At 37.6% G+C, this 15417-nt stretch overlaps 1 non-coding gene across 1 annotated transcript; it reads left to right on the top strand.

The window, feature by feature from the left end:
* The first annotated feature begins 271 nt into the window (after positions 1–271).
* LOC131923750 (U6 spliceosomal RNA) lies at positions 272–378 on the top strand. The gene has a single exon (XR_009382685.1). It is a non-coding gene; the product is annotated as a U6 spliceosomal RNA (small nuclear RNA).
* Positions 379–15417: the final 15039 nt, after the last annotated feature.

The raw sequence follows: 15417 nt of genomic DNA on the forward strand, positions 1-15417 counted from the left end.
TGAAGTGTTTGTGAAAGGTATAAAACAGCCCTGTGCTATATTTCTCTATGGAGAGCTTTGTCCACTCATTGAAAGGTTGTTGTAAAATGTCTGTAAACCAAGAGATCATTTCTGTCTGGATTTATTTCTAAGAGTTCCATTCCATTAACACATTTATCTATTCTTGGGCAAATGTTATACTTTTCAGTTACTCTGAAATTATGATGTGTTGATTTTCTGACAGATTTGTTTTGTCAAACAAAATATGTTCTTTAAAAAATTATAGGTAATTGTGCTCACTTTGGTAACACATTTACTAAATCTGAAGCGATACAGAGAAGATCAGCACTGCCCTTGCATGAGAATGACATGCCAACTTCTGAAGAATTCCACATTTTTAAATAAATAAATAAATAAATAAATAAATAAATAAATAAATAAATAAATAAAACACAGGTATTTCTTAGCTAATTCTTAGCTTTTTCAACTTTATACGTTTTGAAACAAGATTTTGGGGTACAACAAAATCAATTCCTAGGGTTGGATTAATCTATGTATTATGGTTTTAGGGGAAAGATTACCTTTTAGTATTGGGCATCCTGATCTATACAAATGGCTTATATTTGTACATAGTCTAGTCTTTAATTTGTATCAATTAAATTATCATAACTGTCTGCATTGAGTTATTGGACATCTATTAGTGGATTTATCCCTAGATAGTCCTTAGGTTTATTTTACTCTAAATATTAACTATTTTAATAGATTTTAGAGGAGTACATATTCTCATGTGATAGATGAGTCAGGTATCTCCAGAGGTCTTTCTGAGCAAACTGTCTCTGAAGATGCAAACTTTGGACGTTGCATCTGTTGTTTGAATATGGAGCTCACTTTGTCAGATGGACCAACTGCACTTTGTCCTACAGTTTTAATGTATACTGAAGACCTTGCTTTTAATGGAATCCCAAATTGGACTTCAAGCTAACTAACAAGACTATTAGGGGATAAAGGTGCATGCTGCTGGGACAGATGATCTGGGTTGGTTACCAGGACCCACATGGTGGAGGGAGAGAGCTGACTCCCAAAGGTTGTCCCCTGACTTTCACATATGGCCTCCCCGACAAACAAATATTTAAAAAATAAATTTTAGCTTTTGTTTTCACTTGCACACAGAAATATAATTGTTTTTTCTTCTGTGTTTTTATCTGACATTAAATCCATGATAAACTTGATTATTACAACTCATTTGTTAAGATTAGTGGTTTCTTTGCAGGTTTTTTTTTTTGTGGCCTTCATATATACACTAATTTCATTGTGGATAATAAACTTTTTAATCTTTATTTTCCAGTAATTACCTTCTTTAGTGATGTTGGTCTTGTTCTTGATTCTTGTTCTTGATCTTGTTCTTGATCTCAAAAGGAAAGTTTTAAATTTTCTACTGCTTAAGTGCTGTTGAAATTTAATTTTTATAGATATTGTGGTGGATAATTTTGTTTGTCCATCTATATGTACTTTTCATTTTCCATTTGCTTCCATGCCTTGAAGGCTGATGTATATGGACATCAGTCATATTCCTTTGCTCCTGGATTCCAATTGGCTTTAACCATTAGCAGGCTGGTCTATTTCCTTTGGAGTATTTTCCTGCTGGGAATGAATCTCCCTTGCTGTTCCAGAGTGCAGGCAGACGAATGTGCCATATCCAGTTGATAAGGGTAAAAGGAGCCTCCTGAAGATGGCTTTGGAAGGATGTAACTGAGACAAACAAATTGGACTAGACTTCTCTGGGCATTAGGGAGGTATAAGAATTGCTAAAGCCTTTTAAAAATTACTTTTAGTATTAATGCTAACTTCTTTACGTTTATAATTATAAACACCCCTTCTGATCATTTTCCTGTAAATAAGCAAGGCACTGGGGATGGATCAATTTGACTCCCTAATTAGCAGTTATTGAACTCTCTCTTGCTGCCTGGGCTGCCTTGATCAAAAGGACTATCAATGTAATGGCCAGCTGGTCAACCCTTGTGCCAGGATAAGCCGTCTGGAATGCTCCACAGATGCCTTAAAACAATTATGCAAAAGATTGAAGTTGATAGCCCTGGCTATTGAAGCCACTGCCCCAGCCAGGGCTGTTAGAAGCAGTTACGTAGCAGACATTTTGCAACCATAAACCTCAGTAAACCCTCTCACCTCCACCAGAGGAGGAGCAAGTCTCCTGGTAGAAGGCCTACTGTGACTGGTACTGGAGGACAAGGCCATAATTGGACCAAACCACAAGCCTTAATGACTCTGAGTGGTGTTAAAATTTGAGGCTGTGATTGGCCCAAAGAAGTGTATGATTGGTCCAAACATATGGTTATGATTGGTCTGAACACCCTCTTGCAGGCTGTAGAGGCAGGCTGCTTAGGGTCATTGAGACACTTCTGTGTTGCAATGTCAGGTCTCATAATGACTTTCCTTGACTACCTTCAGTATTGTGGACTGAACTGGTAACAGAAAGCAAACAAGCAAGCTCACTAAGCTTAAAGCAGCTTGTTAGATGAAAAAGTGACAAACTCCACGTCAGCTTGATAGCTGAGGACCCTGAATATGCTTCTCAGGTGGACCAGATATTTCCTGGCTTCACATCCTCAACACTGGGTGTGGTGGTATTGTGTTCCCCAAAATATTGTGCACCCTAATAAACTTATCTGGGGTCAGAGAAAAGGACAGCCACTAGATACAGAGGTTAGAAAATGGTGGTACTTACGCCTTTAATCCTAGCATTCCAGAGGCAGAAATTTGTCTGGATCTCTGTGAGTTCAAGGCCACAAGGATACAGCCAGGCATGGTGACTCATGCCTTTAATCCCAGGGAGTGATGGCAGAAAGCAGAAAGGTATATAAGGTGTGAGGACCAGAAACTAGAAGCATTTGGCTGGTTAAGCTTTTAGGCTTCTAGCAGCAGTTCAACTGAGACCCATTCGGATGAGGACTCAGAGGCTTCCAGCCTGAGGAAACAGGATCATCTGAGAAACTAGCAATGTGAGGTAGCTATGGCTTGTTCTGCTTCTCTGATCTTCCAGCATTCACCCCAATACCTAGCTTCAAGTCTGATTTTATTAATAAGACCATTTACAATTTGTGCTACAACTAGGTTCCTCCACAACTCACCTTACATTCCTAAGTCCTGGGAGCCCAGTCTGAGTAAAGAATGCCTGCAACCACAGCTTGATAGGTAAAGAGGTTCCAGCAGCCTTAGAGATGTTCCAGGGTGTTTGAACTTGGCTTCTTATCAAGCACTAGGTTCCCAAAGGATTAAGTTTTTAAGCAGCATCCATTTTCCCAGCCTGGCTTTCATGTGCAGACTGTCAGCAGCCATAGTTTGATAACTGAAGAGCTGATGATGGATCCCACCTACTAGTGACACTTTCCATGTAGGAATCCTGCCTGCGGCATATGTTTGTACCTGAGTGGTCCTGGCCACACCCAGCACCCAGGTCCTTAGCAGCCTCTATCTGACTCACATCCCAGTTTCAGAGTGCAGTTCTGACAGAGGCAGGCACCCCAAGTCAGTTCTGCCTGTAGCTACTAAAGAGATCAGGCATCCAGCTGCAGGGCAATGGAAACAGGTAAATGGTTGCAGAGCAGTAAGGAGAAAAAAAACTAGAGGAAACAACCAGAAGTTCCTTCTTAAGAAGAGCAGTTAAGTCTTCAGGTAAAAGGGTTTCAGGGAGAAGTAGGCCGAGAGCTGTTATAGAAGCTGCTGCAAGGGCCAAGGGTCCCAACACCCTCTGCCTACATGGAGACTATCCCATTAGGGTGGCCACTTGCTGGTGCTTCAATCTGCGGCTGCCCCTGCTGTCTCCAAACTCAGAGGGGAATGAAACCTGCTAGAGTCTGGTATTTGAAGCCCTTCCTGCCTCTCCATGATTTCTATACAGGTAGATGAAAGACCCCTCAGTCAGCCGAGGCTGATGAGACTCTCTCAAATCTATATCCAAGCTTCTCAGAGTCAACACGTTGCTTTCTTTTTCTTTGCCTTTGACATATTCTAAATGGCATGAAGTGAGGGGGAGGCCATGGAGGACTGACTTAGACTATTTCTTCATTATATACACTAGACAATATATCTTCCTGATGACTGATAGAAAGATGTGAGTCCTTGTCTTCAGAGAGCTTCATTTTACTTAATGATAAGCTAGGTACATAATTTTTACATATTATTTAAAAAAAATCTTCCTTGTTCCTCTGAGTTTCCCAGGTTGAGTCTATATTGTATTTTTGCACAAGGACATGTATAGTTTTTTTTTTTTTAAATCAATTTAACACTGTCAATTGCAAAATAAGATGATAATGATAACAGAAATAATATTGTCTTTGTAATTTCCTTATGCAGAGGCATTAAGTATTCCAATCTTTCCATGTTCCCTTCAATTATATATTCGCAGGCAGGAGGTTATTACATTACAGACAATTATGAATTCTACTTTTTAGCAGTCATTACTGTGCATTTACCATCAAATTCGGTAGAGACACCAAGGTTTCTTAATGATATTTCTTTTTCTTTTTCTTTTCTTTCTTTCTTCTTTTTTTTTTTTGGTTTTTCAAGACAGGGTTTCTCTGTGTAGCTTTGGAGCCTGTCCTGGACCTCACTCTATAAACCAGGCTGGCCTCAAACTCACAGAGATCTGCCTGCCTCTGCCTCCTGTGTACTAGGATTAAAGGCATGTGCTACCACTGCCAGGCCATGATGATTTTTCTAATGTTGAATTTTTATACTTCTTTATATTTTACTTTTAGAATTAATACTGCAATGAATGCAAATTTTCAAAAAGATAAACTTTAAGGAATTATTTGGAGAAATTTAATTATAGAATATATAATCTATTCACATTGTTATTTCAGTATTAGAACTATTAAAGTGTCAATGATTATTTTCTTAAGCCATATGCAGAAAAAGTAGCTCTTATAATGGATACAGAGTCATTTTTGTTGTCAGAATAAATGAAGGGAGTCTCTTCCATTGGTCTGAGTGCTACAATTTTACTAAAAGTTTTTAAGATTTTTTGATTTCTCCCTTTGTCTACATTTCTTGTACATGAAGTGCAAGCAATATTTAAACTTTAATTATATTAATATAAAAACAACATGCTGTCTTAGTTATTTTCTTATTGTCGTAATAAAACAACTTACCAAAACACTTAAAGACTGGTTTATTTGGGCTCACAGTTCAAAGAAATGCAGTCCATTGTGGTGGGGAAGATGTGGCAGTGGGGATTTGGTTGATGGTGCTGACCAGGCGACAGAGAAAGGGGTGTGTCTCTGCTCAGCCTGCTTTCTCCCTTCCAATCCTTTTATTTAGTCTAGGACCACAGCCCTGGGATGGTGCTGCTCACATGTGGGGTCACCTTTCCCTTCTCAGTTAAACCTTTCTGGAAATATCCTTGAAAATGTACCTAGAGGAGTACCTCATTAATGACTTAGACATTTCTTTTATTCTCTTTCTCTCTCTGTCTCTGTCTCTCTCTGTCTCTCTCTCTCTCTGTCTCTTTTTGGGAGACAGGGTTTCTCTGTGTAGTTTTGGTTCCTGTCCTAGATCTTACTCTACAGACTCATAGAGATCCACCTGACTCTGCCTCCCGAGTGCTGGGATTAAAGGCTTGTGCCACCACCACCTGACTCCTTAGACATTTCTTAGTCCAATCAAGTTTACAATAGAAATTAATCACCACCTATTGTTAAGACATAAAACATAGTGAACAATAGTTAGAAAAAGAAAAACAGAAGTTGTTTCAATTATATTTCCTGAAGCCAAATCTTGAGTTGTTTTGTTTCTGTTTGGTTGCTTCAAACTCTAGCCTCCTACTGGAGAACTCTCTTTATCCTTAGGGCTGCTTAGAAAGCAATTGTGCCTTCATAAAAATCAGCTCTGCTGTATGTAGTAGCTCTCCAAAGCCAGGGGAAACAGTACAGAGCATTGGTTCATCATCAGAGGAGATGGCTGGGTTGAGATGCAGTATCTGAGGAGGATCATCTGTGTTTCCCTCCTCCTTGGAGATGTGGTGACTCACCTGTGACTCCTCCCCCTCCCATCACCTCATGCAGAAAAGAACAAATGTGGCAGCCATTGTGAGGCTGCAATTCTGGAGACTAGTCTTCTTTGATGCAGCATTTTTTTCTGTATTTATGATTATAGGAATGACATTAGTGTATTTTGACTATCTTCACTGCAGCTCCTTCCTGTCATATGACCTCAAATGTGCTTGTGTGTAGTTGTGAGAGAAATCTATGTGTGCTATAGTCAATTTGTATTTCTATACCAAATATGGGAAATGGTGCTGGTTATTTTCCTAAGTTGCTTCTGCTGGGAGGATTTACAGCATCTGGCTGTGAGTACCATCCTCAGGCCAGGCATGATTTGGTTATCTATTTATATCAGGACTTTCAGTAAATCACTATCATCAGAATGACTGTGAAGAAGACATCTCTCTCAGCCTGATACAGGGAATGAAACAAAGCAACTTAGCCTGGTTAAACTGAGCTAGGAGACAGGGAAGCTAAACTGGAAGTAAACAAATGAGATGTTTGCTTAGGTGCCTCTGTCACTAAAGAATGTGGGTGCAAAGCAGTAAGCTGCCCTCAAGCTCTGCTTCTTGGTTAGAGGGTGTTTGTGTTAGGCATGGGGATTCCGGGATCAGTGCATCTCTATGTTACTAATTGGGAATTTTACCTTCTGGCACCTGATACCTGTCCTCTGTGATGTTTGTATTTTCCTTGCTTGGTTCTTCTTTCTTTTCTTAACTTTTATCAATTAGCCATTCCAAAATTAAGCAACCTGACATGAGGAGAAATATGGGGGAGTGACTCTTGTGTACACTTAGGCTATAGAGACAAGGCTGCCAGATTCACACATGGAGGTGAAGCTCTAAACCCAGACTGAGAATAAAAATTAAAAACAGAAAATTCCCATAGAAAAAGTCATTCTTGAGAAGGGCTGTGATCACATCTTAAACTATGCTCTCTGCTTTCAGAGGCATTGAGAAGTGTCTGAGGAAAGAAGCTGGGGTCAGGCTAGGGGTGGATTAACCATGTTGGAAATCTTTCTCAATTAGTTAACTTTTTAAAATCTTGTCAAGATGTCATTTGGAAGATACTTGAAGTCCAATAAAACCAGAACTATGAATCTTGCATAGTTAGCAATTATACTGCTTTGATGTGTGGACTCACTTATGTCAGGACTATTTTTCAGTTATCCAAAGTCTAGATAACCCCTAGAAACCCTTAAAAATGTTTCAGTGTACAACTTCAAGCTCCCTTTATTGACTCTCCCCATTATTCTTCCTCTCTTTGCTTTGATCTCTTATACTTTGAGATTTAAAGTTCTATCTTTTCATATGAAAGTAAAGATGCAGCATTTGTCTATCTGTGTCTGGCTGATTCTACTTTTTATGATGGTCGATAGTTCCATCTGTTGGGCTGCTAATGACAAGATTTTCTCTTTTTAAATAACTTATTATTATTTTTGAAAATAATGCTCCATTGTTCAAATGCAATATTTTCTTTATCCATCCATCAAAGTACACCAAAGTTGATTCAATATTTTGGCTACTGTAAGTAATGTTCCAACAAATGCATGAGTGTAAATACCTCTTTGATATGGTTATTTTTAATTTTTTTTTAGAGACAGGGTTTCTCTGTGCAGCTTTGCGCCTTTCCTGGAACTCAGTTGGTAGCCCAGGCTGGCCTTGAACTCACAGAGATCCGCCTGGCTCTCTGCTGGGATTAAAGGCATGCGCCACCACCTCCCTGCTGATATGGTGATTTTTAACTCTTAGTATATGTGGGTCAGATGTTAGGTCTATTTTAAAATTTTACTTTGTGCCTTTTATTTTTAGAAGCATATGTTCATTGTCAAGACAATAGCTATCATTGTTATTATTTCAAGCATGTGAATGACATTTACACATTGATTGCATTTATATTGCCTATTGTTCTTTTATTCTTTCTGCTGGTGATGCCTGTCTTCTTCCTTAATAGATCCTTTTCAACTTTCATTTCTTTGTGTGTGTGTGTGTGTGTGTGTGTGTGTGTGTGTGTGTGTTTATCATCTATCCCTCATTTTAAAACACGTTAGACTTGTCTTTCTGAACTTGACTTATTTTACTTAACATGATGATCTCTGGGTCCACCCAATCTCTTGCAAATAACATGGCTTCTGTCTTCATCATAACTGTACCCTGCATTTTCTTTATTCCTTCATCTATTGATGAGCAACTAGGCTGAATGACAATGTGGTCATTGTGAGTAGTGGCCTGGTAAACGGGGGAATACAAAGTTCTCTACAGACTGGTGACTTTGATTCCTCTGGCTATCTATCCATAAGTTGTGTAGGTGGATCATTCAGTAGTTCTAATTTTAGGTTTTTTTTTTTTTTTTTTTTTTTTTTTTTTTTTTTTTTTAGGAATCTCTAGGCTGATTTCCATTATAACTGTGTTCATTTTCATTTCCACCAACAGTGCTTCTTCACTCTTTCTAGACCTTGTTCTATTTTATTTTCTTGGCCATAGCCATTCTGACTGGGGTCAAACAGAATCTCAATGTACTATTGATTTGTATTTCCCTATGACTAAAGGTGTTGAATGTCTTGACATATAGTTATTGGCTATTTGTACTTCTTTTGAAAACGCTTATGCCTTCAAGTATTTCCCCTATGTTTTCTGGAATTTCCTGACCTATGTTTACTGTGGGATGTTCTGTATGGCAAATGTGTTGCTGATTAGTCAATAAATAAAACACTGATTGGCCATTGGCTAGGCAGGAAGTGTAGGCAGGACAAGGAGGAGAATAAAGCTGGGAAGTGGAAGGCTGAGTCAGAGAGACACTGCCAGCCGCCACGATGACAAATAGCAATTGAAGATGCCAGTAAGCCACGAGCCATGTGGCAAGGTATAGATTAATGGAAATGGATTAATTTAAGCTGTAAGAAAAGTTAGCAAGAAGCCTGCCATGGCCATACAGTTTGTAACCAATACAAGTCTCTGTGTTTACTTGGTCGGGTCTGAGTGGCTGTGGGACTGGCGGGTGAGAGAGATTTGTCCTGACTGTGGGCCAGGAAGGAAAACTCTAGCTACATATGTTATTAGCAAACTTGATCTATTTTGAGATGATTTTGGCACAGGATGAGAGATAGCCTAGTTCTAATCCTCTACAAGAAGACATTCAGTTTCCCAGTGCCTGTTCAAGAGGCTATGTCCCTATGTCCAACATATGTTTTGTTGAGAAACCAGATGGCTGTAGACTTTTGAATTTATTTCTGGGTCCTCTATTCTGTTGGTCTACATTTCTGTTTTTATGTTGGCACCATGTGTGATATATTACTATGACTCTATGATATACTTTGAATTCAGATGCTATGATACTTGTAAGTATTGATCTTTTTTTTACGAGTTGGAGCTGTTTGGGATCCCTTGTGCATCTATACAAATTTTAAGGTGATTTATTTTCTAGTTCTGTAAAGAATGTCATTGGAATTTTGTTGGTGATTGCATTGAAATTGTTGATTAATTTTAATAATATAGCATTTAACCATATTAATTCTTCCAAAGATAAATGTGTTATGTCATCCCATCTTTAGCATTTTATACTTTTCAAGGTAGAGGTCTTTGTCTTTCTGATACGTTTATTAGTAGGTACAATAATATTTTTGAGGAGATTATGGATGGGAATTCTTTAGTTTTTTCTCAGCAGGTTCATTATTGGTAGTACATATACACAATGGAATTTTATTCAGCTGTAAAAAGAAAACTCTGAAATTATAAAAAATTTTAGGAAAATGGATGAAGCTAAAATATGAAATGAGGTGACCCATATTTGAAAAGACAAAAACCTCATGTTCTCTCTCATATGTGATCCTAGTTTGTAATGTACACATGTATGTATATAAATGGATATAAATGTTGGTAAAGTCTAAAAATCTAAACAGAAACCAAAAGATGACAGAAAGAGGTTCAAAGGAAGGGTAGGGGTATAAAAGGACAGGTGACATGAAAGAAAACGAGAGGATGAGGTGAGGAAGGACATGAGAGGAAGGGAGGATTGGGGAAAATGTGGAAGGAGAAGCAAGTATAATATACTGAAGTTTGAAAGTAACATTATGCCAGGCATAGAGGTACACAGCCCATACATTTCATCCCAGCACTTGGGAGGCAGAGGCAGGCAGATCTTTGTGATTCTGAGGCCAGCCTGATTTACATAGCAAGTTCTAGATCAACTAGAACTACATAGTAAGATCTTGTTTAAAAGATTAATAAAGAAAAGAAAGTAACATCACACACAATACCTTACATGCCAATTTAAAAATAAAATTTAAAAATTTAAAATCTATTGTTTTTTTTTTATTTTTTGAAGTCATTATTAGGTCTAAAAGTCATGAGGCTGGAGTCTTGAAGGTCTTAGTATATGATTATATTTTCTGCAGGAAGGATTAATTAGATTTATTTCTTCCCTGTTTATAGCTCCTTCTTTTTTTCTCCAATGATTTAGTATACTACCTAAAATTTCAAGAAATGCATTGAATAACAAAAATAATATGGGAATCCTTGTCATGTTCCTTAATTCAAAGGAAATAATTTCAGTTTTTCCTCATTGAGTATGATGTTTATGCTCAGTTTGTTATATGTAACTTTCATATGTTGGTGTATAATCAATCTACATAGTTTGTTTTGGAGTTTTATAATGAAGGAATATTGGGCTTTTTCAAAGTGTTTTCTACATGTTGAGATGACTATGTGGCTCTTTGTCTTTGATTTTCTTATGTGTTTCATTATATTTTTTTTGGCGGGGAAGTTAAGTAAATTGAATCATCATTGCATCTCTGAAATGAAACCAACCTGACTGTGGCATTTTAATATGTTCTTCAACTTGGCTTGCAAATATTTTGATAATATTTTCATGTGGGCTACAGATTTTTGCTTGGTTATGTCATAAGTAGATCTTCGGGCTACTCTAGTTATACCTATATGGATACTTGTCTCATCTCTGTGTGTGTGTTTAATTTTCCCTACTGATTAAGTCAAAGCTTTCACTGAAGTTGAGTGTGAGTGAGTCATATGTGTAGTAATCTGTACTGAATATCAGTTAGGAGTACGGTTTAGCACCAGACTATCTTCACCAATGTTGAAGTTCATACCTAACACCAGGTAGAAAGGCGAAAAGATTAGTTCAACAGGGAGTGATGAACCAGATACAAAACCAAGTGCCAACTATGAAATCAACATCCCTAACAGTAGTGAGAACAACAAACAGTAGTGTTAAATAATATAAATAAAATAGTTTTTAAACATCATAAGAAATGAGAAAAATGAAGGACGTAGAAATAGGAAGCAGAAATAATATCCAAACAGTGAAAAGGGAGAGATCAAGACTAGGGTGGAAAGTGAAGACTGTAAAAACAACAACAACAACAAAACCAAACACACAGGAAAGATACAGTACAAGGATTTGATGATTCAAAGGAAAGAGAAAGAGTCACCAAAATCCAAAAGTGAATAATAAAAAAATACATGTGTAAAACAGATAAAAAGGGAAAAATCATAAATTTATTTGCAAGCATAAAAACAAGTCTTCATTAAAATAAAGTGAAAAGGAAAGAAAGGAGAGCTTTGTCATTGTTTCAACAAGAAGAGTGAATGAATGCCTTCTGCTCCCACTGATCTTTCTATGTCTAGGTGGACTGTACGACCCATGGAGCATGCAAAGCCTGAGAAATAATCTGCCCCCCCCTTTTGTATTGTCCATAGGTCAGTGGGCATGGCTTGGAACTGAAGGTTGTTGGGTGTACATTCATTTTCCTGCTTTGTAGCTGAAAGTTTTTCTGTGTGAGGTTTTGCTTTTGTTTCTACAGGAGAAGAAAAGCTATGAATACCATCAAAATTGGTAGCATTTCGATTCGAACAAGTGAGACCTCTTAATTAGAAGAGGTGATAGTTCATCAACCAGCATGACCATTCAATTTAAATTAACTTATACAACTAACAAATGCTTTTCATTTAATCAGATGTAATTTGCCAAAAGGGAACCTCCCCAAAGTTAGGGTTGGGGAAGGGTTTTTGTTTTTAATCTTTCAGGAAAATGAAGGCTAAGGAATCTGAAGAACATTGGAGAAATGAGACATCTGAAGAAAAAGAACAAATCATCCAGAAAAAAATGTCCCAAGAAAAAGAGGGAATTGGCCTATTGGTATATCACATATAAAATTTCATAAGTCTTCCTAAATATTTGTTCCTGCTGTTCTCTACAGGCACGTAACACAAATGGTCTTTATGTAGTCCCAATTCAATTAAAAATTAAAGCTGGCTTTGGAGTTGGAGTGTGGCTTTCTCTTTCTCTAAACCCAAGCAGGCTTGTTAAAAGAAAATGCAAAATCTCTGCATCATGTCAGAAGAGCTACCTGATATGAGATAGAAGAAAAACCAAAATTAAGGGACTATTCTGTTGCCACTAATCTCATAATCCTTTGGTTTTATTTTGACTCTTCAAAACTTTTCTTAAGATACGAATTTTATATCCAAATTAATAAGATTTTATATATATATATAAACTTTTGTCATGATGTTAATGGTCATATAGAGTACTAACTAATTCTAGAAAAAAGGCTTCATCTAGTTTCCTGTATATGATTTTGGATTTGAGTCTCTATCAGTTTTCTGTAGGGAGCCATGACCATGCCTAGCAAAAAGATGAAGGGACCCCACAATGATGATTCCATCAGGATGATGATAACACCACTAAGATGGCAAGCACCACCCAAAGATAGGCTTTGGACTACAAACTGCTCAGGACAATTTCAAGATGGCTAGCTGAGATGATCCAGCCTCACAGACTACTCCAGCAAGGACTTGAGACAAACCCTACACTTTCCCATTATGCAGAGACTGCACAACAAATGATACAGCTAGCTCTCCCAGGACTTGACAATTAGCCCAAAATTTTCTTTTCAGGGTCCCCTAAAAATGCCATTGCCCCTAGACAACAGGGAATAATTTTAAGAAAACAATGCCCACATTCCCAAGAGGTGGGCTGGGTGGTTTTTGGTCATTTATGGGTTATGGATAATTGTCATTGTTTAGGTTGGGGTGATTACAAGTTGTTAATTGATAATGGTCAGGTAAAAAAGCTAAACAAGGAGATTAGATTCAGAGTTCTTGTTTGAAAAAAAAGAGGATATAGATAAGAGGTAGATTATTGAATCTACTCTAAAAAGAAAAAAAAGGGAGGATATAAATATGAATCTACTTTTAAAGAGCAACTACTAGTTTTAAATATTTTACATTGGATTGGATTTTTGTATATTGTATACAAATTATGTATATTGATACAAATTTGAGATTGATTTTGTTAGAAAATACTGTACATATATTTCTCATCTTGTTCAAGGTATCGTACTTATACAGTTCATTTCACAATGTAATGCAAATTGCTAGTCCTTGAAAGTTACTATTACCAACTAATTAGGATATAAAGAAATGAAAGTCAGTAGTTAGTCATTACAATCAAACTTGTAGTTATGTTAGGTATGTTTTCAAGATCAAATAGGGATATATCTTAGATAGACAGGTCATCTTCAAACACTTCAGAGATCTACACAGTATATATTTAAGATATTTTAATAACATAGATTTTTCTTTCTTTCTTTCTTTCTTTCTTTCTTTCTTTCTTTCTTTCTTTCTTTCTTTCTTTCTTCCTTCCTTCCTTTCTTTTTTTAACAATGAGACATGTCTGCTTCTGGCAGCAACAATCTACTTCAGAGAAGATGATGGGCATTGAAGAAACTCTTTGTGGAGTTTACTTTCATTGTGGCACAAGTTGTCCACTGGGATAAAAAGTGCCCTTGCCTCGACTGCTGACAGTATGCTGTCTAAAATGGACAAGCAGCACACAAAAGAAAGGAATGCCGATACTTGCTAAGACAAGGTAGGAAGGCCCTTTAGAATATTCTGCTTCATAGATGTGTCTGTCAGGTATGCTAGGCCTGTAGGCCAAAGATGGATGCCCCAACATTGCAGAGAAATGTCAGATGACTGTCCAGGCAGCCAGCTGTTTCTGTCATTTCTCACATTTTTTGGAAGTCACTTGTTTGCACTTCCTGCTTACTTGGGTAATATTATTTCCTTTTCAAGTCTCTGAGGGAGTTAAAGATTAGATAGTTATAGTTACAGTTTTCCTTGTTAACAAATCCAGAAAAGAAACTCACTAAAGATGTATAAAGTGTATAACTTTGAAAGACATCAAAAGATAGTTTTTGGTAGGTAATACAAGCTAGGATAGAAAATGAATTAGGTACATTTGGACTCAACAAAATAGGATAGACAATGGAGTATTTTCTCTGAATTTGTCAAATGCAAATGGACTGGACATTGTTAATGTAATTCTTGACTGTATATATTGTATATACTTATTGTACTTATTGTATATAGTTTTTATTATATTAGTTATAACCTTTTATTATTTAGATAAAAAAGGGGAAATGTGGTGATATATTATGTACCCTAATAAACTTAACTGGGGATCAGAGGACAGAGCCAGCCACCAAATTAGACATAGAAGTCAAGTAGTGGTGGCACACTCTTAATCCTATCACTTGGGAGGCAGAGATCTGTCTGGATCTCTGTGAGTTCAAGTCCACACTGGGAACAGAGTCAGGCAGTGGTGGCACACACCTTTAATCCCAGCACTTGAGATCTCATGCCTTTGCTTGGAAAACACATATGCCTTTAATCCCAGGAAGTGACATGGCTGGGTGGAGAATGGTGTATAAGGTGTGAGGAGACAGGAACTGAGCAGCAGTTCAACTGAGACCCTTAAGGGTGAGGACTCAGAGGTTTTCAGTCTGAGGATTCCTAGAAACAGAATCAGCTGAGAAGTTGGCAAGGTGAGGTTGGCTTTGGCTTGTTCTGCTTCTCTGATCTTTCAGCTTTCACCCCAATATCTGGCTCCGGGTTTTATTTTTTTTATTAATAAGATCGTTTAGCAATTTGTGTTACAATATTTAATTCACAGTGAGCTAGCTTCAGTAGCATTCTTTTGGGGCCACACTGGGCTACAAGGTAGATGTTGGCTAGAACAGCATGCCAATATTTGCTGTGAGCTTCCAGGGAAAGGAAGATACAGGAACTTATATTTTCCGAAGTGCCAAGCTTGGCAGACCTTTAGATGGCTCTCAGTTGTAGCACCGTGTCTTTACAGGAGAAACCCAGACTGTTTCTGAAGCCCAGACTTTCTCCACAGCACAGGGAAGATCTAAACTCAGGCTGTATTTGTGTCTGACATCTGTTTCGATGCCAATTTTACCCATTACATCTTTCTCTCCTTCCCTATCTGTTAGCCCTCCCCTCTGCTGTGCTGCCCATCTGCCACAGGCTGAGAGGTGATATGTTGTTTCTCACCCTCTGTGTCAATAACTGGA

This window comes from Peromyscus eremicus, chromosome 13 (genome assembly GCF_949786415.1).
Source record: "Peromyscus eremicus chromosome 13, PerEre_H2_v1, whole genome shotgun sequence".
NCBI lineage: Eukaryota > Metazoa > Chordata > Mammalia > Rodentia > Cricetidae > Peromyscus > Peromyscus eremicus.